The sequence below is a fragment of the Dreissena polymorpha genome, chromosome 9, assembly GCF_020536995.1.
Source record: "Dreissena polymorpha isolate Duluth1 chromosome 9, UMN_Dpol_1.0, whole genome shotgun sequence".
NCBI classification, from domain to species: domain Eukaryota; kingdom Metazoa; phylum Mollusca; class Bivalvia; order Myida; family Dreissenidae; genus Dreissena; species Dreissena polymorpha.
Genome location: NC_068363.1, coordinates 105,493,031 through 105,519,787, shown reverse-complemented (window position 1 = coordinate 105,519,787; position 26,757 = coordinate 105,493,031). Strand labels below are relative to the sequence as shown.

Here is a 26,757-nt window from a genome sequence, read left to right as displayed (position 1 = left end):
TCACCTTCTATCTACTTTCCTTGAAGCTTTATTCATGTATTCAAATCAATTAAACTTCATGACCTCACAAATGAATAGAAAAAACTGCTTGAATAATGACAGTGAGTTGACTGAAATTTGACTTGTATGTATTTGTTAGTCAGTATTAAACCACTTACATTCATTATAATAACATTATAAAATTACAAATATGCGAGTTCATTCATTTTGGTTTTTTGTAAACACAAAATATTAATTGGAAAAATAAGTCAATCCAACCTGCCCCAATATTAAAATAACCCTACCTCTGGATAAAATTATTTTGTTCTTAAAGTCACAAACAAACTAAGCACATTAATTTTCAGACAAGCTTTAGCTGAACCTTGCTACAAAGAAACAGAGTTTAATGCATGTGAATAAAGTAAACACTCAGATTACTGTAGGTTTCCACGTATAGCGCGCAGTGTTTTACCTCCAAAATTCAAATTAAAAAGCTGGTGCGCGCTATACATTGATACAACGCTATCCTGGCTGCTAAATTGGTAAAAAATATGTTGTGTAATCGTAAATAATCAAAATGGCCGCCATGTTTTTTTCCAGAAATCTACCCCCCTATAATCGTACAGACTGAGGGGCCATTGTCGAAACAACAAGAAGTCGCTACTGGTAGATATGAATGCGGTAGAAGAAGTTTTGGTCAAAAATAAATTTGTTTAAATAAACTTGCGGACATTTATTTGTTTGTGTTTTTATACTTCTTTATTGATGAATTCCGATGGGGATTGTTGTCGACATTCCGGAGAGCAGGCAAGGGTAGGTGCGAACGAGGTCTTTTTTGCAGGTAATGGTAGGTGTGAAAGGGGGTCATTTTGCACTTCGTAATTGGCAGATGTTATTGAGTAATGCAATTGCATTTTGTGTGTATAAATATTAAACGTTCAACAGTGGTGTACCTCAACAACTGTATCCCTGTCTCCCATGCGACATTCAAATTTACCGGTAATGCCCATGCTTTCCCAGAGGAAAAATCACACAATGTACACTAATTCTTATTTTCTCACGTTTTTCACGAAATGCACGTGGACTGTTAGTCTTTTGCTAGAAAATTACACAAAAATTGTCAGAAAAGTATAGTGCAATGCAACCCATGCTCCTAATCAAAATGACGCTTCCTATTTTTAATGCTTAATTAAGCTTTCCAATGCCCCGGATTATTGGATTGTGCAATAGTATAATGGCGGCCATTTTCCATCCGATTTGGTGGTTATATTGTCTTTAAATATTTTTGTCTCCATTTTTGCATTTAAAAAACAGCCTGCGCGCTATACACGGGAGCGCGCTATACGTGGAAACCTACGGTAGTTTGTGCAGTCTACACAGGCTGATCAGGGGCCACACTTTCCACCTAATCTGGATTTTCACTAAGAAGAGACTTCCTTGAAAAGAAAAATAGCATACACACTGAAAGTGTAGTCCCTGAATAGCCTGGGCAGAATCGGGCTTTATTCATCACTTGTTCCTAAATTGTTCCTAGTCTAATACGCATATGCAAATAATGCTGCCAGTGTAGTATGCAAAGAGATTTCAACATCTGAAGTTTTGGGTTGCTAATGAAAAGGTGCAGAATCATTCAAGCCCCCACCCCCCCTTCCTCTTTTAATACAAATTGCAAGAATGACCCTGGTTAAATTGGATCTGCAGAAATCCACGGGGAAAATAACAACCCAGTGTCTTTAATTGCCTCACTTATGCATTTGATACTTGTCAAATTGTCTACTGCATGTTGATGACAAGTAATTAAGTGTCAAAGTATTATTATGATGTCAAGCACTTAAATGTTAAAGTGAAGTCTAAAGGGTCAAGTGTGGTTTGTAAGAACTCTTCCCAAAAGAATTGAGATGCAATGCATTTCTGTAGGCACATGTATCATAATATTTATATAAATTATCAGCCAATAAACAATTACTTGAAGTTCTGATATATCAGAATTGATTAGATTTATTTTCATGATTTTTTTGTTAGGTTTGTTAAGCACGTTTTGCTGAGTTGCTTAAAAAATAACAAGAAACCGTCGGAGACGGGTGATGCTCCCCAATTTGCAAAGGTTTTTTTTGTCACAATATTGCACTATATATTCAGTTAAAAGGAAACGTCTTGAGGGCACAGTAGTTGGGGGGACAATTATTTTTTTATAGAAAATTTCAAAAGGCAATAACTCTGTGAACAATCATCCAACCAGAACCCTCTGATAATATGCACATCTCCTCTTGGTAGTGAAGCTTCCCATAAAGTTTCATTGAATTCCGGTCATTAGTTGCTGAGAAATAGCCCGAACAAAAATTGTGCACGGACGGACACATGGACGGACAGACGAAGCGGCGACTATATGCTCCGCCCAAAATAAATTTTGGGGGAGCATAAAAATAAACTAAAAAAAGAAAGGCAGAGGCGGATGGGTATCCCCAGGGGCGCCCCAGGGTTGGTAATTGGGCAATTCATAGTTGAGATTGACCCTATTGTCCTCAGAGAATCAGATGTTCAGTATCACTTTGAATTAAATCTAAGTATAAATGAAGAAGTTAATGTAAAATAACCTAAAACATGACCTTGACCTTTCACCACTCAAAATGTTCAGCTCCATGAAATAAACATGCATGCCAAATATCAAGTTACTATCTGAAGCGACATAGAAGTTATGAGCATTATTTGAAACCTAAAAGCAAAGTGTGACGGACAAACAGACTGACGGACAGACGGAAAGTCCGATCACTATATGCCCTCCTTCGGCGGCATAAAAATGAGTGGAAATCTCTGACCCGGCTGCACCCCAACCCCCAGAACTTTTGACCCAGGGGTCAGATCAAAATTCCAAATACCGGTAGTGCACTGTCGCACATATGCTCATAGCAACCATGTGTGTAAAATTCAAGGTTCTAGTGCTAATAGTGTAGGAGGAGATAGTGGCCAGGACAGATGAACGCACGGACGGACAGACGGCGGAGATTATCACATAATCCCCACTTGTTCTCCGAAAAGAGTGGGGATAGGGCCAAAAAGAAAAATAGTTGTGTTTCCGGTCACCCGACCGACCCTATCTTTTTGGGGCCGACCCAAAAACTTATTATCCAATATTTGCCTTTTTGTTAATTTTTCCCCGTTGAGTACCGAGTTCGGCGATTTTTTTCAATCTCTGTCCGGTCGAATTCGGCCATTACCAGAATTATTGTGACCTGCAAAATAACATCCCGTCGCCGCGAACGCTTTATATAATACACATCAGTGCCTTCCCCAGGAATTTGTTCAGGCGCCCCGGGGGTGGGTCCCCTCCCGACGTTGATTTTTTTTTAATTTAACGTGTCAATTCACGTTCTGTGGTGCGTTATAACTCAAAGAAAAACAGCGTCAAAAGACGTCATTTGGTGCACTATGACTCTTCAAAAAAATCCCCCAGTCATTTAAAAATATTTTTTTTATTGTTTAATTGTTTTAAAACTTTTCCGCACAAATAGTAAAATCCCGACTCGAACGATTCCCCAATACATCCGTTTCAACCCGACTCTATTACTGTATACTTACTATTTTTCAAGTTTCTATTTATTACCCGATAATCCCGTTTATTCCGTTTTTATCAATCTCTTTCTGGTAAATATTTACGATAAAAGCTTTCAGTTATTTCTTTAACACAAACCTTGCCATTTTTTAAGTGACTATTTATAGATTTGATGAAATATTGCCTCTGAATATGCGTCAATCCCCTGACCTGTTGTGTGCTTGTTAAAACGCTCAATACACGTCATTTGTATGCAATAGACGCGACGTTGTACATGCTGCATAATTTTCGCGCTCTTTTTAATTGAGAAAAAGATTCGACACAGAATAAATTTGCACTGCTTATTTGAAGCAAAAATGTGTTTCGGATTAAAAACGCGTTAACATCGACTTACGGTAATGGGTTTCGGATTACAAATTTAATTATTCCCATTTGAGATTTCAACAAATATTAACCGTTGCGTAATAAATTCAACGATAATTTGTTTACACATTTTACGAGTCGAATAAATGTTTTGACGGAATTATGCATGAAATTCACGTTGTCCACGAGGATCACGGCCGGTTGCCATCATCAGTCTTCTAACTATCGATTATCGGACGAAACATTTACAAGTGTGCGTAATTAATTCAACGAAAATTTGTTAAAGCGCATTACGTGTCGAATAAATGTCAAAAAAACGAGGTGAATCAGTTCTATAAATGGACATGTTGAAATATACATGTTCTGGAATTAAATAAATTGTTATCACATAATTGTAACCGCTATAATAATTAATTGTTTACCACTTGCAATTAATTTCTCGTATTAATTATGAGTCATAGGTAACACTTGTTTACAGTAAAAAGGTGTGATGATGATGCCCGAAACCGTCTTTAATGTTGTGCACTGTACTAATTACCGGTTTTATATTACTCAAATGGTACAACTATTTGCTAATCAAGCTGCGATAAACTCTTATTTCATGCCCGACGTCAAGCAAAAATAATGGTCGATAGTTAACCCCGCCCCCATAAGCATTCGCGTAACCGATTGGACGATGAACTTCACAGTTTGACGACTGGAAAGTTACCAGATACATCCTTGTCAGCATTTAAATGACCGTTTAATGTTAGAATAATCGATACGCGCGTCATGCTATTCTCTTATCAGTGGATTATCCATTACCCCATGTGGTGTTTATAGCGATTACTTGTGAAAGTAGGTACCGAGTGCTCTTTTAAAACAGGGAATATTGATACACTGATAGGGAAACCTTGATTTTTTTGGACAATCTCCACTTTCTTTTACTGAAAAATACACTGATCGGAAAATTTCAAGCGCCCCGGGGACTCTGATTTCGAAATTCAAGCGCCCCGGCAAGGGGCGCTTAAATGGCCTGGGGAAGGCACTGCACATTGTGCAATCGGGCGACCAGCCTGTTTTTCCCGCAAAATCGATATCCGGCGTTCCGTTTGATTGTAAACATGGCGTCGTCCATTTTGTCCGTCAATTTGAACAAATGTTTTCATCATGCCGGAACAAAGACTTTGAATTCTTATTCAAACTCCATGACTTTAAAGAATGTATGGCACAGATACCACCCAGCACAGTCGAAGCGATCGAAACTGGAAGTTTGTGGGTTTGCTGCTGAAGAAAAGGTGAGTTTTTTTGTCTGTTGGACAGTCGAGCTTACAATGAGCCTTCCTTCGGGATTGGCCTGCTCCTGTCAACTAATTTGTAGCAACACGTAATTGTGAGATAAACAAAAACAATCATTTTATTTCTGACGAACAGCGAGGATCAATTTAAATGTAGTCAATGACCTTTATAGTATTTTAAAGTGTAAATCGGCAACAGTCGTCTTTCGTGTCATTAGTTTACGCGAGAGGTATTAAAACTTGAGACTGATAATTATATTTATATATATATTATATATAAACCTTTATTCACTTTCAAAAGCAATAATACTCATGCAACATAATAAAAAGCATGTCCACCTGTAGCTCATCTTGTCTTGTCAAAATTTGATATATTCTGTTGAATTTGTGTACCCAAAGACTATTAAAACACAAGAAATTTGCATTTTGGTTTGAAGTCACAAAGATGAGTTCACTCCTTTCCACCTATCGCCACAGTTATGTGCCTTAATATTTGATACAGCAGACAACTTTCAAAAAGCATTGTGGCAAAAAAAGAAATTGCTTATCAAAAGTACTACCTCCTTTTGCAACATTACTTTTTAGCACTATTTACATATAAAAGGTTTTTCACAATTTTAAAGAACTAAAAGTAGTCTGCAGCAAAATGAAAATTTTCACCTTCAGATGGTAAAGAGTTACCATTGTGTGAAATATCTAACAACAAATATTTGATATAACTGATCCAAACTGCTATATTTAGATATTAGAACAGTGTTCAACACTTTACACTGATTTATGGAAAACATGAAAAATAAAAGAATTTTAAATAATAATAAGTTTTTCCTACCTACCGACCCTACTTTTTTTCAGGAGGTGACCTGAAACACAACTATTTTTCTTTTTGGCCTAGTCAATTGAACATTCAAACTGCGATTTCAGCTGAAACAGTCCAAGTCTTACATGCCAATTCAAACCAACCGACTTACCCAAACCAACTGACTAATTCAAACCAACAGACCTATGGAAACAAACAAACCAATCCAAACCAACATGATCAAGATTAGAATGAACATGTTCAGAATATTATGGCCACCTAATACCTGATCCTGAAAGTCCGAAAATCTATAGTCGGGGATTATTTCATCAGCTAATGCCCCTGGAACTGACATCTGTCTAATGGCAGAAACATCATACTCAGAATACAGATTTAGCTTCTGTAGTCTAGTTATATTACATGTACATTTAATTCAGAGTTATTAATGAATTATCAAATTTATTACAAGATTTGCTGTCTAAAGGAAGCCAAATTATTTGAAATATTTTTGGTATTTTAAATATGGTATCCAGTGTTCTCCAGAAGCAATGGAATGCAAAGCAACAAATGGAAAAGTGTGTCTTCTCAATAGGTATAATATCATATTTTTTGAGTTTATTGTTTTGAGGGCACATTTGATACATGTTCAATATGGGTAAATGGTGGATCAAGCCTTCATAAGAGCTACATGGTCATGTAATTAAACGTGCTATTAAAAGCATGTAATTTGTATGCATGGCATTCATGCTTCTAAATATGAGCACTGTGCAAAAAAAAAACTGATTTCAAGTAACAAATTGTCACACCGTTATATTTAGAAATGACATGTCAGGTAAGTCTTCCTCAAATGGTCTCAAAGAACAGCCAATTGGGATCAACATGGTAGAACATTGTGATATGATTCGCCAAGCTGATATACAACTGGTATCTGGTATGTACATGCATTGGTTTAAACCTATTTATTTAAGCTCAATTGTATTGTATTATATAAAGCCACTGCTTTATAGAGACACTCTCGAGCCCGTTTTTTGGGAAGAACAGCACTTTGTGTCTTTGGTAAGAGCGTGAGAAAACTCCCAAACTCGGACTCATTTGAGCTTTGCTCTGTGAAAAGGGGGTTCAATGCATGTGCGTAAAGTGTCGTCGCAGATTAGCCTGTGCAGTTCTCACAGGCTTATTAATCAGGGACAACACTTTCCGCTTTTATGATATTTTCGTTTAATGAAAGTCTCTTCTTAGCAAAAACTAGTGTAAGGCTGAAAGTTTCCTCCCTAATTAGCATGTGCAGACTGCACCGGCAAATCTGGGACGAAACTTTCAGCACATGCATTAAACCCCCTTTTCACAGAGCGCGGCCCATTTCTCAAATCATTGTGTTTTTCAACATACAATCCTTAATGGAAATTAAATCTAGATAAAATTGTTGTTATCATTCAAATCTTTACTCAAACCACAATACACTTTTAAGAATACAGAATATCTGATATTACCTCTGAATGCCACCATGAAAACAAGCACTTGGTATAAAATAAGTTTGAGTTGAGTCACACACAGTCAACCGATCTGTCATATCTGATATCTTTTTGACAAAGCTTGAGAAACACAATATGTTATGGACTTACTGAATATCTTATTACAGAATAAGATCTATTTAACTCATTTCATGTTCAAACCAAATTACCTTTCTAAATCAAGGTTGCATCAGAAATCGTTATATTTTCTCTTTAGCTAAACTAAGCTTCGGGATTGTCTTTTGAAAACAGCAATATACATCAGGGGTGGCGAAATCAAATGTCCGAGTTGCCCGAGTCGTACATTTGCTTGTCTGGGCAACTGATTTTTTTCAATTAAGTGGTCTGTGGACAACAAGTTTTTAAAAAGTCGAGTCCAGGTATACAAAAAAATACATTGTATTAAAGCCGTTATTAAGTTTTACAAAACCGGATGTTGACATGCGATTACATTGTCAGTGCTATTTGCGGAGCAATCAAGCTAAAATACGGGCACTCTCCTGCGCAGTGATCTCCCTTATTCTATAAGAGACCAGGAGCATGCCGCATTTTAAACATTCGTCCCGACTGTTAGACATTGTACAGACTGGTTTCTTTATTTTTACAATCAGATGGAAATAAAAAGTATCAAAGTATTAGATAATCAAAACACGGTCTACCTTGTTATTTAAGACAACTTTAATGGTGAAAATGGAACATTTAGTTTTTTTCGGCGTACGCTGTATTAAGCCAGCTTTTCACCCTGACTTGACCTTTGTAAGGGTCCAATAATACTCAAATAAAATTTCCCGCGGCTAGGTACGAATGAATACACTTCATTTATTCCATTGGCTGATTTGAGTATAACACCAGAACATTGGAAACATATCCGCGTCTTTGTAACACTGTTTTACTGCATGAAACAATTTTATCTCTAATGAAAAGGCTCAATAGATAGAACAGTTTTACAATCAATTTTCGACATAAATACAGTTTGTGCGTTCACCTTTTATTTTCAGAGAATTACCAGCGCAAAAGCGTTTATACTAAAGGCTATGTTGTCATATTTAGTACTTACTTGCATTGCATTTCAACCCGCGAGGTTTCGGGTCAATAAGCGGCTATTTGTGAAAGTCATAGTTTATATACAGTTCATCGCCGGAGTTCGCAGAAGGGGTTGCGATCATTGTGTTACACCGGTCTTACTGACAATAACGTAGTGACTGTAATGCATTGCATTCCAATCCGCAAGGTATCAAGGTCAGTTTGTCAGTTTGCGTTCAGTTGCAGAAATCTTTATATAAACGCCGTCTCGTAAACTTTGTGCACTTGAAGTATGTTTTGATCAGAAAGATACTAAATAAAGATATTCGGCGATATTATTGTGGTATGTCAATCATCGATTTTTAATATGGTTTCAACATTGGCATGATAAGGACCAATTTTGATAAAATTAATTAGAAATATTTATCCATTTAGACCAGTTTATTAAGCATGAGCACAATAATTCACTATACTATAATTATGCAATTAAATAAGATTCGAGTATTGCCGGCTGACCTATATGCAATCGTTTATTTTCATGTTTCTTGTGTTTCTCTATTCTGTAAATATAGATATCTGAGTAATAATATCACATAAAGCATAATAAGCCACGAAATCTGGCGCAACACCCCGTAATTGATTTGCTTATGATGTAGCTAAGAACTGCGCAGAAAAAAGGCATCCGCTACTTTTTATCTCATAGAGATAACTTTTGATCGTTCATAAACATCGACCACAATCAACGCCGTATATCTTTTTTAAAGATATTTCTTGTTTAATCTTCAACAACGGAGCAGAAACCCGAAGCTTTGAGCAGTCCACCTCCCCAAAAAACTAAGAAAGATAATGATAAAAAATATTATCTAAGTAAACGCACCAGAACTTTTCAAGAAACTTGGCTCACAGATTTTCAATGGTTACCAGTTGATGATAATCAAATTGCTACCAGTAGCAGCGCAGAGCCTCAGTCTGATGAGGTCGACATATTGGACTAGTTTAATTTGTTAAGATCACGATGTACTTATGTTCAACACATGTTTTAATAACACTAGCTTTGCAAGATTAAAAGTTTTAGAAAGTCTTTATATTGTTTATAATATACTGCTATAATGAATGTACTATTGAAATACAACTATAAACAAAACTAGCAAATCATACTCATTTTGGTATATTCCACATTGTTTTACATTAATCAATAAATGCGTTTATAATTTATATAAACATTAACGGACAAGTGTAGTTCAGCAACGGACAAGTTAAATTTCCTAAATGGTTGTCCGTGGACAAGTATAGTTTTTTTTAGATTTCGCCACCCCTGTACATGTAATGATATTTCATAATACTAAACGTAACACAAGACAAATATATACACAGGACTTCAACTGAAGATTCTCACACTATAATTTAGCCTCCATCTGGAAACGAGAGCGCCGATGGCGTTGAAAGCATAGTTGCAAGATACAGGGAAGTTGCTGCTGAAGTAAATGTTTACGTCAAAATATACTAAATAGTTTCCTTATATGTTTCAATGTAAAAGCAACAAATTTGAGCGAAAATAAATACAACATTTTGCACATAGAGACCACCATAACCATACCTTTTCTTGACGGCATTCTTAGCTGAATCGATTTAAGCAATAAAAAAGATATGTCATGTTCAAACCAAAAAAGAATCCGACTCAAATCAAAATCGACTGTTTTTGCACCTTCTTTTTTCGGCCGTTTTCTAGTGGATTGTAACCTTTTGCAGTACCATTATTTACCCAATCTCTTACTTTATCCTATTTCAGGTATTTAATAGTGAACACCTATGCTTACCCTATCAATATCTCCAAACGATAAAACCAGAACAACAGTCTTAAGTGTAAAACATGCCTTCGAGGAAAATATGATGATTTGTTTAGACCTATACCGTATAGGTCCCTGGTTTAGAGAGTACAGACCGTCATGACTCGATTATTCATGACTCGATTATTTAGTTTATTGTAACCTTAACAATTTCTGACATCACGAGTCGCCTCACTTGTTGGTTCATGCTACCAAAATGTTCTATTTTTAGAAACGGGAATTCCAAATCGTGACGAATGTGAATGGTTACAAAATGACATAACTATGAAAATAAATACGTAGAATTACATTATTTCACGCATACCATTATGCAACCATCCGTTTTCTTTTCCGACTTGATACATTTACGGCATTCCATTTAATTTTTTACAGACACAACACTCGTCCAGAATTTGCGCGAATCCATTAAATTCGATGCCACATTTTAACCGTTAGCTCTACTCTTAACGTTAATTTCTGGCTCAAAGTAAATCATTTTAATTTCAATTAACACATCTCTATTACTTTCAAACACTACTTCATTAAATCCATAGAAAGGCAGGTCAGAATCCATGTCATAAATCAGAAAACATTCATTGTACTCCGTTATTTTTTTTACACATTTACAAAGAATGAAAGTGCTTTATGCCCCACTTCCTGTTGAGAATATGTTAATTTCTATTAGGTGTGAGATCACTATCAACCAGAACAGAATTGTTTTACGAACGAAATTTGTTTTAGTTTCTTAGAAGGTTTTTTCACGTAAAACGATCTTAGAAAAATTCACTAAAAACGGTGTCAGCAATATTCTTGGAAGAAAACGTTAGAAAAACGTTTCTAAATTAAAAAAATGTTAGAATTACCATATACTATATTAAATATATATTTCGTCTGATTTTTTATCAGGTAAGGCTTCATAATGGTCAACCGTTCCATGTCGGTTTTCGAGATGTAGCTCTAACATAAGCATAGTTGCATAACCGCAACAATGCTAAAAATGGGAGTTTTTTCAACATTTTTGGAATGGAACCGGGTCCCTTTGCATTCGAAAATATTCTGTTCTTTTTACTAAAATTGGGAAATTTATGTTGTTGATATTATTTGTACAAGCACTTTAGAATTGATAATAAAAGCGATTTCGATAAGCTGAAGACATATGCCCCCCAAAAACGCTTTTTTCGAAACCTAAACGCAGATTTCGAAACCTAAACGCATAACCTAACGTCAAGGTCAAAGGGGTCAAAATTTTGTGCATATGGAAAGGCCTTGTCCATATACACATGCATACTAAATATGAGGGTTAAATCTGAAGTGACATAGAAGTTATGAGCATTTTTCGAAACCTATAAGCAAAAGTGTGATGGAAAGACAGACGGACAGACAGACTGACAGACAGACGGATATTGCGATCACTATATTCCCTCCTTTGGGGAATAAAAAAACACTGCCAGGCTTTATGCATGTGTGTAAAGTGTCGTCCCAGATTATCCTGTACATTACACACAGGCTAATCTGGGATTACATTTTTATTCTAGAGTGGATTTTCATTTACATATAACGTGACTTCCTTTTAATGAAAAACAGAGGACTGTCGGGGTAATAATGGGAAGACACTTTACACACATACAGTAAACCCTGTTTTCCAGAGCAAAGTGAAATTATAGTCTGGCCTAATGTTGAACTCTATGCCATTCACAATCTCCGGCTTGTACTGCACTACCATGTACAAACAACTTGACCCACAGTATTAAATAGAGGATATTTGTTGGATCCGGTGGATTATCGATTTTAATTCACGAGTGATCATAGAAAATAATATTTTCACGAGTGGCGCAGCCACGAGTGAAAATATATGTTTTCTATGATCACGAGTGAATTAAAGTCGATAATCCACCGAATCCAACAAATTTTCTTTTTATTTAATGCATTTTTGACAGTTTATATACATTGTTCAAGAGTTTAACTAACGAATTTTGCTGGGATAATGACGTCATTTCGTCAAAAAAATGACGTCATTTCACAGTAAACAATGAAAATTATCGATAATTCTCACTGATAATTTTCACTGTTTGAAACAGTGAAATTATCAGTTTTAATTCACTGATATTTCTCTATAAACCACCGGAAAGCATTAAATAAAAGAGTGTATTTCACATACATGTACACAATAACTGTCATGTCTCTGTATAAAATGTTGGGCCACAGTTTTTTTCACAATCCCTGAGAACAATAAACTTGGCATGTTAGTCAGGACTTCCTTTTTTTAAAATGATCATTCATTGTTTGGAACAATACAACAACATGATTGCAATGGCCTATTATTGATCTGTTTTTCTGCCTATTGGATTGCATGATTAATTCAAGTCAGAGTGAACTTATAGCCAGGGGGTAATTAATAATGAAATACATCTAGTGATATTCAGTCCAAATACATGTAGAAGGATTTTTTTAAAGATTGTCACTAAAATTCATGCCTTTTTATTTGTTAACAGTGGTGTGATAAATTTACTTCAGCTTTGTTATTTATTTTATGCCTAACACATGTTTATATATTAACTTAATTATAGTTTAAAGATAAAATAACGTGTGTGCCTCGTGAAGCATTATTATAGAGAACAATGAGTTAATTGTACAAAAACAAAGACACTTTGACACATTTAAATGCATAAAGAATTCATGAATGTACCTTCAGGCAAAGTGTACATGTACATACATAATGTTATTCTCAGTCACATTCAACAACATAATTTATACAGTATCTATGTTTTTACATGTAACAAGTGCCAAACATCTTTAAACTTTGTAATTGTAAAATAATACAAATTGATATTTTGTGAAGGTATATGGCATTGGGGATTGTGTTTGAAGTTATGTGTGTGTAATTGATGTTTTGTTGTTGTTAGTGGGTTTTTTCTAAGTTGTTGTTCTTTTAATGTTGTTGGTTTTTGTTTGTTTTTATGTTGTTGTTTTTTAGGGCGGTATGGGCTGGAGGGTACATGTTAAAATTTGTTTCCTGTTTCCATAGTAAGTTAATATGTACAAGATGGCCACCATGACTCCCAATGCTAACATAAGTTCAGGGTATACCAATAAACAAAGACTTGACATTGTGACCTAGTTTTTACCCCACTTGACCCAGATTCTGACATAGCCTTGATATTGACAGGATAAACATTCTGATCATGTTTTATCAACATTTTGTTATGAATGTGGCTTCCAGAGATTTAATTAACAATTTAACCTGGTAATATAGTTTTTATGAACCCATGACCTGAAATTGAACTTGGCCTAGATATTGTAAGGATAAACAATCGTCCAAGTTTCTAGGTCTTGACCAGGTGATCAAACTTGGACACAATACCTCGATTCGCACAGCGGCACTTGTTCTTTATAGTTTTAACATAACTTAAATCTGAGTTTCTGATCATGGATCATCAAGATTGTGTCAACAATTCATCCTCAAGAGTGAAAAAAAATTTTTTTTAGCTTTGACCTAATGACCAGTCACCTAGTTTTTGGACAAACAAGAATCCAATAAGAACTGGCGGTGATATTGTCATTCTGATCAAGTTTCATGTTTAAATAAAGAATATGGCCTCTAGATCAATTACATCACACAATGAAAGACAACAGACATAAGACTGGTTGACTTTGAGCTCAGATGAGCTAAAAATCAGAGCAAGGCAAAATAAATTTAAGCATGATTTTACTGAAACACATTCAATTTGGGTAGGTCTTGTTCTGAGGGGGAAACCTGAGAACCCAGAGGAAGTCCCACTTGTCTAGTATGGTGACCACCTCCATCTCAAATTAGTTGGGAGTGGGTATTTAACCTGAGTCTGCTACGTGTAAAGCACCTGTACCAACCACTGTGCCAACTATACAGCCTGAGAGATTTTGTCTATCAAAAAGTGCTTTATACCTTAATTCTTCAAACCACTATAATTATATACATGAAAAATGAAACAGAGACCTGAAAAGAAAAGTGTTGATTGCAGTAATCTGTCTACCCGGTATATAACTGGCTTATAATGACTGAATTAGAACCATTTGAACAATCCATTCCATGTTCCCATTATAATACTGGAATAATATTTTACAAAATTATTCATAAAGCTTTATCCGTAAGTATTTATTTAACAAAAAGCACAGTCATTATAATAATAGATATATAAATGTTGATTAAAACACTAATTGTAACAGTAAAGTATTCTAATATTCTATGTTTTGAACCAAACAGAATTATGAATATCTCAGTGATTTATAAATTGAATAATTAAAACATGTATCATAATAGTAATATTATATATTTAAACAATCTACTAATAGACACTTCAAATGTGTATCTTGAAGTTAAAGGATTACAAAGTGTATCTTGCTTTCATCATTCTCTTCTTTCTCAACACACAGAGGGGATTCCCCATATTCCCCCCAAAACATCACAAAGAATTTGTCCAGATTGAAAAATCGACCTTGTGTGCTCCATGTGCCTGAATACACACACTGCACATAAAAGCCAGATTGTAGACTGTAACTAGGTCATGTAAACATGTGGGAATGGATCTGACAGCAAAACAGGCCAAACACTAACACACAGTTGGGGTTCACACTGAGGGAAAGCAATTACCAGTGTTGGGGTGTACATGTAAATGATTTTACTTTTCTTTCTATTTTCAAGAAGTTACATGCTGAGAATCACTTGAGAAATAATTCAATATGAAACGAAACAGTCTAAGATACAGTCAGTTTTCAGAGATACATTTGGATGCCATAAATGTGATTTTAATGAACATTTTGCTGGCTAAAATCTCTGAACAATAATATTTATACACTTTAACCCAAAAAAGCACGGCTTTCATGTGTGGATAAGTTAACTTAAATACATTTTGGCATGTGTTTGCTCATTCTGAAAATAAAATGCGCCATTCCTGAGAATTTAAACTTAATTGGGAATGTGCTGTTTATAGGTCTTTTATACAGAAGGAAAAAATAGTTACAAGTATTATAACGTACATGACTGCATGTAAAAACAAATACATTGTAGGTTAAATTCATCACTGTTTGTTCAGCCAAAATTACCTATGATGGTAACACCAATTATAGTAAGTCAATCCCAAATAGTTACATGTACCTTCGGGCTCATTATTCTACCATGATTGAAGAAATGTACATGTGTTTATTGCATACAGATTTTAAACAGGTACACTCAAATATGTTGAAGTGTGCATGACTGGGGGACATGACACTTTGCTTGGTTTAAATGCAAACAGTAATGTTACATGTTAGTGTTTTTCCCAGGAGGGAAAAGGGGCATGGCGCATTACTTTGAAAAAAGGGCATTTTAACGCGCAGTTTACATGTAGGTTAAAAAGTGCAAAAACGTTCCGTGAATAAGTAGTTTTGAGAGAAACATATACACATAAAAAGATAAATATGCAGCGTTAATGGTAATTGGTGTATTTAACTTACTATAATTAATATTAATACATGTTATTTACCTTGCTATGTCTCCATTTAAGTTGCATGCTGTTGCAGTAAACTGTACAGAATGACAAACATAACAAGGCTATTGTCAAGAAATATGGTCCCCTACCGGCTCCGCCATTGTCAGAAATTCCACCATTTTCAGAATTTTTGGGGTTTTTTTTGGTTGACATAGCAACCACAATTTTTGACGTAGGAACAAAATGAAATGTTGTGCATAATGTCCACATTGCCATCTATCCATGTTGCAAGTTTCATGAAAAAATATTAAGAACTTTTAAAGTTATCGCAGGACCCAGAAAAGTGTGACGGACTGACAAACAGACTGACAGACAGACAGACAGAGCGCAAACCATAAATCCCCTCCGGTGAAACCGGTAGGGGACAATAAAGCAATATATGCATATAAATCTGATTATACACAGATCCACTAACATATAAATGAAACCATGTTTGTCTTACCCATTTTCTAACGATAATTTTGTCAGAAGTTTTGCCAGTTGAGTAAAATGAGTAAACTGAACGATAACAATTTGCAAACACTCGTTTCCGTGACATACATCAACTGAACAGATTACTAAAAAATATGTTGTTGTTGTTTAAAACGTTTAATGCATCGTTCGTTATCACATGCATTTCATTAATCCCTTCTAAATGTGTGATCTCCATTGTCAATTTGATCGTTATTTGCCATTTTTGCCGAAAGTCACAATTTATTTGCTGTATTGTCCGCCATCTTGTTAAAATGATAAGCGACAGGTGCGCAAAGCAACGTAAAATCGTATAATATGTCCGCCTAATACGCGATTCGCATTTTGTTTAATTAGAAAACGTTAAAGTAATTCTGTCAATAGCGATTCGCATTTTGTTTAATTAGAAAACATTACAATAATTCTGTCAATAATTAATTATCTAAATCAAAAATAAATGTTTTGATAATACTGTATTATGCATGAAATGCACATTTTCCACGAGGAAAATCTAGGTTTTCGATAGAAGTCTCCGAAGTAACTGTCCACGATTTTGAACGAGTACACATTACCGACCAATTAGTGTGCTTGGTATAAGCGACTGAAATTATCAATAAATATTAACACGGGGTTATTCACGCATGACTCATTCATAACCGAGCGAATCTTTGGGGCCATACTCTGATACTAGTTGGCAAAGTAGTTTGGACAAAGGGCAATAAAGATTTATCAATAAGGGCGCGGAAAACAGCGGGTGCTCATGTCATGAAAGGGCAGGGCGGTGGCCTTTGAAAAGGGCAGCGTGGCGCTAAATGACTTTGAAAAGGGCAGCGTGGCGCTACAAAAAAAGGCGCAGCGCCACGCTTAAACGGCCTGGGAAAAACACTACATGTACATGTATAATTATGTACTAGTTGTGAATAAGTGCTCAATCAGAGATATGGTTGGTGCATAAACAATAATGATAAAGCGCATAGTACTGATGACATGGCTTTTTTCTTGATTTGGGGAAAGGGCCTTCCATTTTCGGGAAAAGTTATTGACAAATCCGAAAAGGGGGGAGAAAATTCACAAAGTAAACTTGAAAGTTGGGGAAAATTACAACATTTCAAAGAAATTCTCTTTGGGAAGGGGCTTTTCTCTAGGGTGAAGGGGCCTATATAAGGCCCTTGCTAAAGAAGGAAAAAAAGTACTGATGAATCAGAAACACTACACTTTGCTTGGTTCTGCCTACATGTAACAGTTGTTCTTGTGAATAACTGTCAGATTGGCCCATCAAACTCAGAGACATTGTTAATGCACAATGCTATTTACATGTATGTGTACAGATTAAACACTACCATTTGCTTGGTTCTGTGCCTCATCACATACATTATTAATGCAAAACCAAAAAAGCCAATGTTGGGATTGTTGAGATGACAGGAAACATTATTGCATCAACTTGAATGACCCAAACTGCAAACCACTAAATTAACTTCAAACTGAAACAAAAGCAAACAATTCAAAATGCAATCTCACACGCTTCAAACAGGATCTTCAAACCACTATAATTATTCCAGCTTATCATTTTAATGGCAAAAGACATCGAACAACATTACAAAACAAGTTGTTATTTGTTTATGCACTATCACATAATAAACCTATTACATTTTTTGGTACAAAGTGATATTGTACAAATGTTGATAAAAGATACCAATCTACAGTGTACCATCACAAAGCTGCACATCTTGGGGAGAGGGGGACATCATGGGGGTCACTGGTGAGAAGGGGTATTTTGATATCACAGGTGTGAGCAAAATTAGTTGATTTTGATATGCAAACTATTTAAATAATACATGTATTATGCAGTGCTCCAGCTAGGCCTATATTGAAGGGTGCCCTGCCCTGCCCTCCCGAACCTCCGCCCTGCCCTCCCAAACCTCCGCCCTGCCCTTCCTAGGCCCCCCCCCCCCCCCCGCAATTTTTTTTTTTTTATACATATCGCCTACTGAATATAATAAGTCATGTAACTGACATTTTTATATATTTTTACTTTTTTCCATTTTTGTGTTTATTAAGACATACATCAACTGTTAAGATATTAAGTCAACCTTTTTGGTAAAAATAATGTTTTTATCAAATTTTCGAAATTGACATTACAAACACATGTTATTTTCTGAATGTAAAAAGTAGCCTAACTAACATTTTGTTAAATTTTCAGGAGAAGCAAAAAAATGTGTTCTATTAAAATAATAATCATTTTTCCGTATTCAAATTTTCTGATAAGTATTATAATAACACTTGAAAAAAGAAACAAAAGTCCAAATTGATATGTCTTTTTTAAAACAATTAAAATTAAGAAAGGAGCAGTTACCATAATTTCAACACTGTAATATTTTGAGCGCAAAAAATAACGTGAGTGCTCTTACTGTATTTTGCAAAATGTCTGAAACTATGCATTCCTGAACGATTCACAAAATGTCAGTTACCCTAGTTATTACATTGAGTAGATGATATGATGATTTAAAAATCTCTTATTAAAATACAAATGTACATTTACATTAATTTATTCATTTATTCCTTGTAGACATTTTATTTCAATTGTTTAATAATAATTGGAATAATTTATGCTAACAATTATTAATAACATATAAATTAACATGCAAGATGAAGCATTCCAGAAAAGCCTGCGCGCTCGAAAGTGCCCTTTTTACAAAATACAGTGCGTCCAAAGTGCCCTTTTGACAAAAAAGCCCCCCCTGCCCTTTTCAAATCCTACAGGTAGCTGGATCACTATCTGGACAAACAGTTGTTTCATGTATAATTGTATTTCAACAAATAAAGATTTTGTTTGGAAAGAGGGTTAGGCCAAAATAAAAAATATTCTGGTCTCCTGGGGAAAAAATGAGTCGGTAGGTAGGGATTTTATTTGATTTTTTTTTTTTTGGGGGGGGGGGGTGCTTAAATGGAAGGCTACTAAAGTAATAAGAAATACATGTATATATTATGCTTTGTTTGCTTGATATAACATCTGATATTAACGAAAATGAACAAATAATTTTAATTTTTTGGGGGGGGGGGGACCCAATAAAATGTTGAGGGTTTGCGCCGATTCGAGAGACTCGGTCGGGCGACTCGAAATGGACCTATATTTCTTTGGCCTTAAGAACATTGCAAGTACAGAGTTATTATGATACTATCTTGTATTTTCGCAACACCGATGAAACTGTCAATGATGTTGACATGATTTGAGATAAAGTGTTAAAATATATAATTATCTTCGAAAATTAACAATTTCAATCACAAGAATGGAGATAATGCTGCTTTATGGCGACAATGATGTTTATTGACTATTAAAATATGTTAATATAAATTATTCTTTTCAATTTTATAATCAATTAATGGACAAACATTGGCAAAACATGACAATTGAGTAGCTAAAATAATGAATGACGGCTGGAAGTATGATGAATAACATGCAAAAATGATGGGGACAGAAGGGAAAAATCTGGGGACACAGAAATATATTTGTAGCAGAGTTTAATTTTTAACAGGGGTTGAAGAATCCACGCGACTGCTCGCACATGTGAGTGAAGTTGACAGTCGGGCGAGTAAAATTTGTAAAATACTCGACCGACCGGGCGAGTGCTGTTTTTCAAGTTGAGAAATATAAATTCAGTTCCAGAACTTCTTCCACATCGATACAAGTTGCGAACAATTTTTCGAACGAACAAAAAATACGTTTAATACACAAAGAAACTGCACTTTTGTTTTGACAATGAAAAATGACGTCACGGGCACAGTAAAAATAATTCTCGAAATCAGCTGTGCTCTTTTCGTCGTTGTCAGTGCTCTTAGCTCATCGATTAAAAGTGAATAAAACTGTTAAATATATTGGTCATTCCGTGAATTTTAATGTAAATATCAGTAAAACAATAATACATCACGGTTAATTATTATACTTCTTATATTTAATTAAAAATAAACAGTAAAAATAATTATTAATAAACGGAATAATTCCGAATTTCGTGATCAGAAGCCTTAGGCAAAATTTACCATATTGTAACCGTTTGTCAATCAAGCGTGTCTTTCAGTAAAAGTTCGTCTGAAATATTAAAATGGAAAAGGGTTCTATTTTAAAATATCTGCAAGGTGGTGGCAACAGGGAACAGAAAGAATTAGAAAGGTCGTCAAAACGAGAAGCGGAAAGAATTGAGAAAAGGAAAGAGGTACAGAAAACGTAAGGAAAGCAAATATAATCCATCAGATAATGTAGTTAATTTGTTTGCAGTTTAGTGTCACTATGTAAAGTAGGTTTAAAAGGTTCTGGTTGATCAAAACTATAAATATAGATATCTATTTTTTAATGCAGGGCGAGTAGATTAAAGTGAAGGGCGAGTGGATTATCAGGCCTACTCGCCCTGCAGGGCGAGTGGCTCTGGAAAAATTGCAGGGCGAGTGGCTCTGGAAAAATTCTTCAACCCCCGTTTTAGCTCGGCTGTTTTTCGAGAAAACTCAAGGTATTGTCTTAGCCAGCTTGTGGTGTCGTGTCCATCATCATGTCGTCAGCGTCGTGCTAAAACCATAACATTTTGTCAAGGTTTTGAACATTGGCTCTAAAATCAAAGTGATTCAACCTACAACTTTGAAACTTCATATGTAGCTGCACCTTGATGAGTTCTACATGTACATGCCACACCCATTTTGGGTCACTAGGTCAAAGGTCAAGGTCACTGTGACCTCTTAAAAAAAAAAATCGGACAAGCTTTCATCTATTCAAAACTGCACCCGCAGGCGAGTGTGGCACCTGTTATGCGGTGCTCTTGTCAGAACTAATTACCTTTTACTCGGGACTCAGCAAGACGTGTCAAAGTACTTGTTCGATAATTAGAATTACCGATAGTAAAGGTATTTTCTTTTTTTGTGCTATATGCAGGGATTTCAATAGACACAGAATCCTGCGTTTTGACGCCTGCAAATTAAAAATGACTCGTTTTTGACGCAATCCTTTTTTCTGCCATGAGTCATTTTGACGCGTTGAAAATTTGACCCGTGCGTCAGTCAGTTAACATCTCGAGTTCCATGGTAATAAATCCCGCTGTGCTCCTAATTGAAATTAATGTTTCAGTATTTGAAACTCGGTCTATAATCGACGGAATACCCCGGGCGTTGTTTATCTTATCTCATCTCTTCCAATTCACATGTCACCATCTGAATAGTTCGTGCGCACTAACTGGGTAATTAGCAGCAGTGATTACGTGATAATTGATTGACCATCCGATAATTGCAGTTTTTTTGCAGACGGCACAGTTGAAGAAAGTCGGCAAAAGTAATTAAATAAACAACAAAATTGATCAAAGGCCTATTAATTACATAGATCCACTAGTCCAGCGTTTTGTCAAGTTGTTAATCCACCGATTATTACGAGTAACACCCATCTTATATAAACTGGAATCACAGTTAATTTTTGATACTACATTGTAACAAGTCATAATACTACACATAAACATTGAGAAATCACATTTCCTCGATTAGATATAAATTATCTGAGTAGAATTAAATTGCTACGTCATGACCTTTGACATTGTAAATGGCGGGCATAACATTCAATTCAAAGCTGGCGATTCAAATTGCAAGTAATTGTGATTAAATAATGGAGAAATCATTATCTGGATTTAACAAACATTTAATAAGGTTTGTTAAACCAGATAACAACAAGAAAAATTTGGATTATTAAAGTAAAACTACTACAGGTAAGGCATTCTTAAGTGCACAAAATGAGTGTACATATTTCGGACATGTATAGTAATCGGATAAACAGTAATAGATATACCAGATGTTCCATGCATTTAGATTGTGTTTTGTAAGAAAAGTTATCATATGTATGATGATAACATAATGATGATAAATATGTGATGAAAAGGTGCTGCCGGTACATATCTTAAATTACTTGAATGTGTTAAAAGACGTGTAGATTTTAATGTACCAATTCATTAAAATATGTTGTTTATGTATCATGTTATTGTTATTTAATAAAGCAGTCTTACTTTTAAAGATATTGCGTTACTCTTAGCGCATATTTTTATCTAAAACATTGAATAATACAGACAAAAAAACAATTAACGCGCTTCAAAATTGACCCCAACATTTTTCAATTTTACTCCTCAAAATTTCAGTCCAGGGGTCATTGACTCCTGGTTTTTAAAATCTATTGAAATCCCTGTATATGCACAAAGTTTGACAAACTGCATGTCATTTTGTTGTTGTCAAACACTCACAGTAACCAAGAAAATTCTCAAAGCCAATTTGCTTGGAATGTTCGTTTAGGGGCAGATTTTTTTCATCATTGCTAAACGATGTTCGAACTTTGGAAGACTCTGTTAAGGTGTTATTATTATCGTCATATTTTCTAATTTTACTTGCCAGAGAAAAAAAAACTTAAAATGGATTTTGTTTTCTTCGACCGGTCATTTTGCGCCATTTTGATAGGTGTGGACATTTTCTTGATATCCGATTGGTTGTTATAATCTCATTTTACCAATGAATTAAAGTGTTATTAAAGTAAATTAAACATTTGCTGCGAAATGACATCACATCCAATGAAAAAATTCATTCTAGTTACGCATTCGCTCGATTACTTTACCGACTTACAAATTGAATCAATTAGTTTTTATTCCTAATTCCTGTGCGCCCGCAGACCCATATACGTAAAACATGTGGGGTCAAATCTTTTTTTTGCGCCAATGACGCAAGGGCGCATCCACGGCAGAACACTGCCAGTGAAAGCCCTGCATTTTAAAGACCCCTAATTCCCAATCTAAGGATTTTAAGGATTTCACAATGTCAGCGTTTTTCACGCTGATTTTTCCCTATAGGCTCAGTTCCTGTATTATTCCCAATAGGAAAAAAAACTATCTGGTACTAAGTTATTGTATGATACACTGTCAAAAATTTTCATTGTCAAACTGTCATGAATAACAACACGTTGTTTTTATTGCAATAACACAAGACAAGATGGGTACCATTTTTACTGTTTGTTGCGATGTTTTTTTAAGCATGTATCCATGCGCATTTTGTTACTTGTCAATTGTCGCGGCTTAATTGGAGTAGGGTCAAACTGTCATGCATAGCACCTCGTGTTTTTTAGCTTAATTGGAGTAGGGTCAAACTGTCATGCATAGCACCTCGTTGTTTTTATTACAATTACACCCAATTACACTAGATAGGATGGGTATCACTTATTGGACTGTTTGTTGCGATTTTGGTATATTGCACATTCGGATTATCCCGCTATTTATGAACTAAACATGTATGTAAAAGACTCATTAATGACGTAGAGTTAATTTTACAAAACAATTGTTTTGTAAACCGTTTCAAACAAATACACAAATAAACACATTTTCAACATGTATTTCATTATAATACAACTATCGATAGCAATAAGCGCCCACTATCTTGAAGACCACCATGGTGTGAATGCCTGATGAAATCAATAATTAGCCGATAAATCGCTGATAAGGTGTCATAAACAACACTGGTACACACGTGAAGTAGAATTGGATTGTTAATTGGGGGCAATAAAGGGATTAGCGGGGGTAAGTGTTAGCGAAACAGAGCTTGAATAGCGAATTTTATTGGGAACCTATAGACCTTACATCGTTTTTTACGAATGTCGGGACAAATCGTCTCGTATCGGGACGGCAGGACAAAGGGCCCCAAAGCGGGACTGTCCCGCCGAGATCGGGACGTATGGCATGTATGTTGTAAGTAGCCAGTGTCTTGGTACGCCAAGACGTCACGCAGATAAATTATTGAAAAGAATGAGAATGGGAAGGAGTAAAATGAAGCACTATTAAGAGATCTTGAAATGTCCTTGAAAATAGCCATGACTATTTACTCGAACAGTCAGCATTTGTGCAAGTTAACAACACAACATTTGAAACATTCGGAAACAGATTCGACATCATTATCAAGGGAGACAATTTCTTACCGAAATCAATGTACCCACGAAAACGTCGCTTAATTCCAACTGCTGGGCTATATCCAACAATGAATCAAATTAATTTCAGAGCACTTAACACTGCATTAATGAAATACACTTAAGAAACAGCGAACACAACACTTTATCCACAATTCTGGTTTAGAATTCAGTTGATCGATCACCTTCAGGAGGACGTTTGTTTGTGAATTTCGCTCAAGGAACCGAAAGCATTACTGCACACAAGTTCAGGTTACACGCCACCAATATTTATTTCATTGCACTGAAGAGCCGCGAGCTAACCGGTCCGATGCGTAGTAGTATTACTCGAGATTTCGTTTGAGTTCTCGTGATTAAAGTAATTGCTGTTTTTTTTTATGGTGGTGTCGGTGCTACTGCAGCTGCTGTTGTTGCATCAGCGACTGGAGTTATTGTAGAAATAGAAGTAGTAGTTGTGGTGGTGGTAGTAGTAGTAGTAGTAATAGTAGTAGTAGTAGTAGTAGTAGTAGTAGTAGTAGTACAAGTAGTAGAAGTAGTAGTAGTAGTAGTAGTAGTAGTAGTAGTAGTAGTAGTAGTAGTAGTAGTAGTAGTAGTAGTAGTAGTACTAGTAGTAGTAGTAGTACTAGTAGTAGTAGTAGTAGTAGTAGTAGTAGCAGCAGCAGCAGCAGCAGCAGCAGCAGCAGTAGTAGTAGCAGCAGCAGCAGTAGTAGTAGTAGTAGTAGTAGTAGTAGTAGTAGTAGTAGTAGTAGTAGTAGTAGTAGTAACAGTAGCAGTAGAAGCAGCAGTAGCAGAAGCAGTAGAAGAAGAAGAAGTAGTAGTAGTAGTAGTAGTAGTAGTAGTAGTAGTAGTAGTAGTAGTAGTAGTAGTAGTAGTAGTAGTAGTAGTAGTAGTAGCAGCAGCAGCACCAGCAGTAGTAGAAGTAGTAGTAGTGGTTGTTGTTGTAGTTGTTGTTGTAGAAGTAGTAGAATAAATAGTAGTAGTACAAAAAGATGCAGTAGTAGAAGAAATAGTAGTAGTTGAAGTATTAGTAGTAGAAAGAAAAGACAGCAATATGAATGACTAGTAAAATGGCTTGCGTTGGTGGTGGCAATAATAATGATATTTACGATGATGATGAAAGAATTATACACACGAGATATTAATATGTTCTTCTGATCGTTATAATATACTGTAGAAGGAAGTATGATATTGCATGCAATAATGATAATGCTTTAAAAGGATCCTAAAATGTGGAGACAGGCTTAAATATGGTATGAGCGGGCATCGCGGTTTTAAACATTCAGACTCCGTGGATTTGGGTAATTACATTTACTGCCAGTGGAAACAAATGTCTATAATGATGATAAATATGTCCTAGGAGTAATGCTATGTTTTTCTAGTTTAAGTGCTGTTACTTCGAAGATATGCATTTTATTCTTATATTGATTTAAATTGGCTGAATGGAATTTCTCAATGCTGTTTCAACTGCGGGGCTAATAGTACACTTGTGCAGCTTGATAAAATATCATTTGAGAGATACATAAAAATGCGTTATGTGGTGATGTGAGATGTGCTTTTGTAAAGTTAGAGGTAGGGTTTGTTGTTATGTTTGTAAATTCGACATACGGTCGCTATGTGTACTGAACTTGTTATTCAGAGTTCGGTGTAGCCATGTTATTCTATCATTGAAAAAATCTTATGTTTTACTTCGCCCTCTATAAAGGTCTTTTAAATAGGTATAATGTTTACACCTCTCAAGTAAAAACGCTACGAACACATCCGCTTAAAGGACCTTGTACAGTTTGATCACATCAGGATCAATCATTTAACAATGAACATGTCCATGAACTTATGGTATACGTATATTCCATAAAGTTAACACTCCTCCATCACAAGTGCTCAATTAATAGGTCGGGTATTTTATCAACTTTATAAAAAATGCTAACCATTTTAATTATATATTGTTATTTATAAATGTATTATCAATTTAGACAACACGGTGTATCACCACGGTCAGGCCTCCAATGCGTCGAACTTGCGTGGAGCGTGTCAAAAAAACAAACCGCGTGAAGGTACGCAACTCTAATAAGCTCATTGAAAAAAATCACCCACAGTTGTATTCCCTGTTAAAGCAACCAGTTAATTCGCACGGATAATCGTGTGGCATCTGTATGCTATTTGGAGTTCTATTAAGTCTAGTCTTACGTTTTTTTTTAATTAAAACTTGATTTAAAAAACATTAACCTGTTCGTTAGTAGGCCACCATCTCTGTTTTAATTTAATCTTATTCTGTTTGCATTTACCACCTTTGTTCCCACTTTGTTTTGCATTTGTAAGAGTGTCATTAAATTGATATATTTTAACATCGGAAGTGTAGAGCTTCATCAAAATAGAATATATTGAACTTAAGAAAGAAAAAGTTTGCTTCTACGAGGCTTGAACCAATGATTTAGAAGGACATTTTCACAGATTTTTAGCGTTTATTGAAGTTTGTCATTAAATGCTTTAAATTGATAAATGTAAGCATTAGAACTAAATAGTT

The 26,757-nt window shown here is 35.3% G+C and overlaps 1 protein-coding gene across 2 annotated transcripts in view; it reads right to left on the bottom strand.

Annotated features, from left to right (window-relative positions):
• The window catches only part of LOC127844080 (ankyrin repeat domain-containing protein 12-like), a 112,685-nt gene extending 88,234 nt beyond the window's left edge, over positions 1 to 24,451 (bottom strand). For both annotated transcript variants that reach the window (XM_052374047.1, XM_052374048.1), the window contains exon 1: positions 24,249 to 24,451. The gene's annotated coding sequence lies outside the window, so the exon portion shown is untranslated. The remainder of the gene's footprint in view (positions 1 to 24,248) is intronic.
• Positions 24,452 to 26,757: the final 2,306 nt, after the last annotated feature.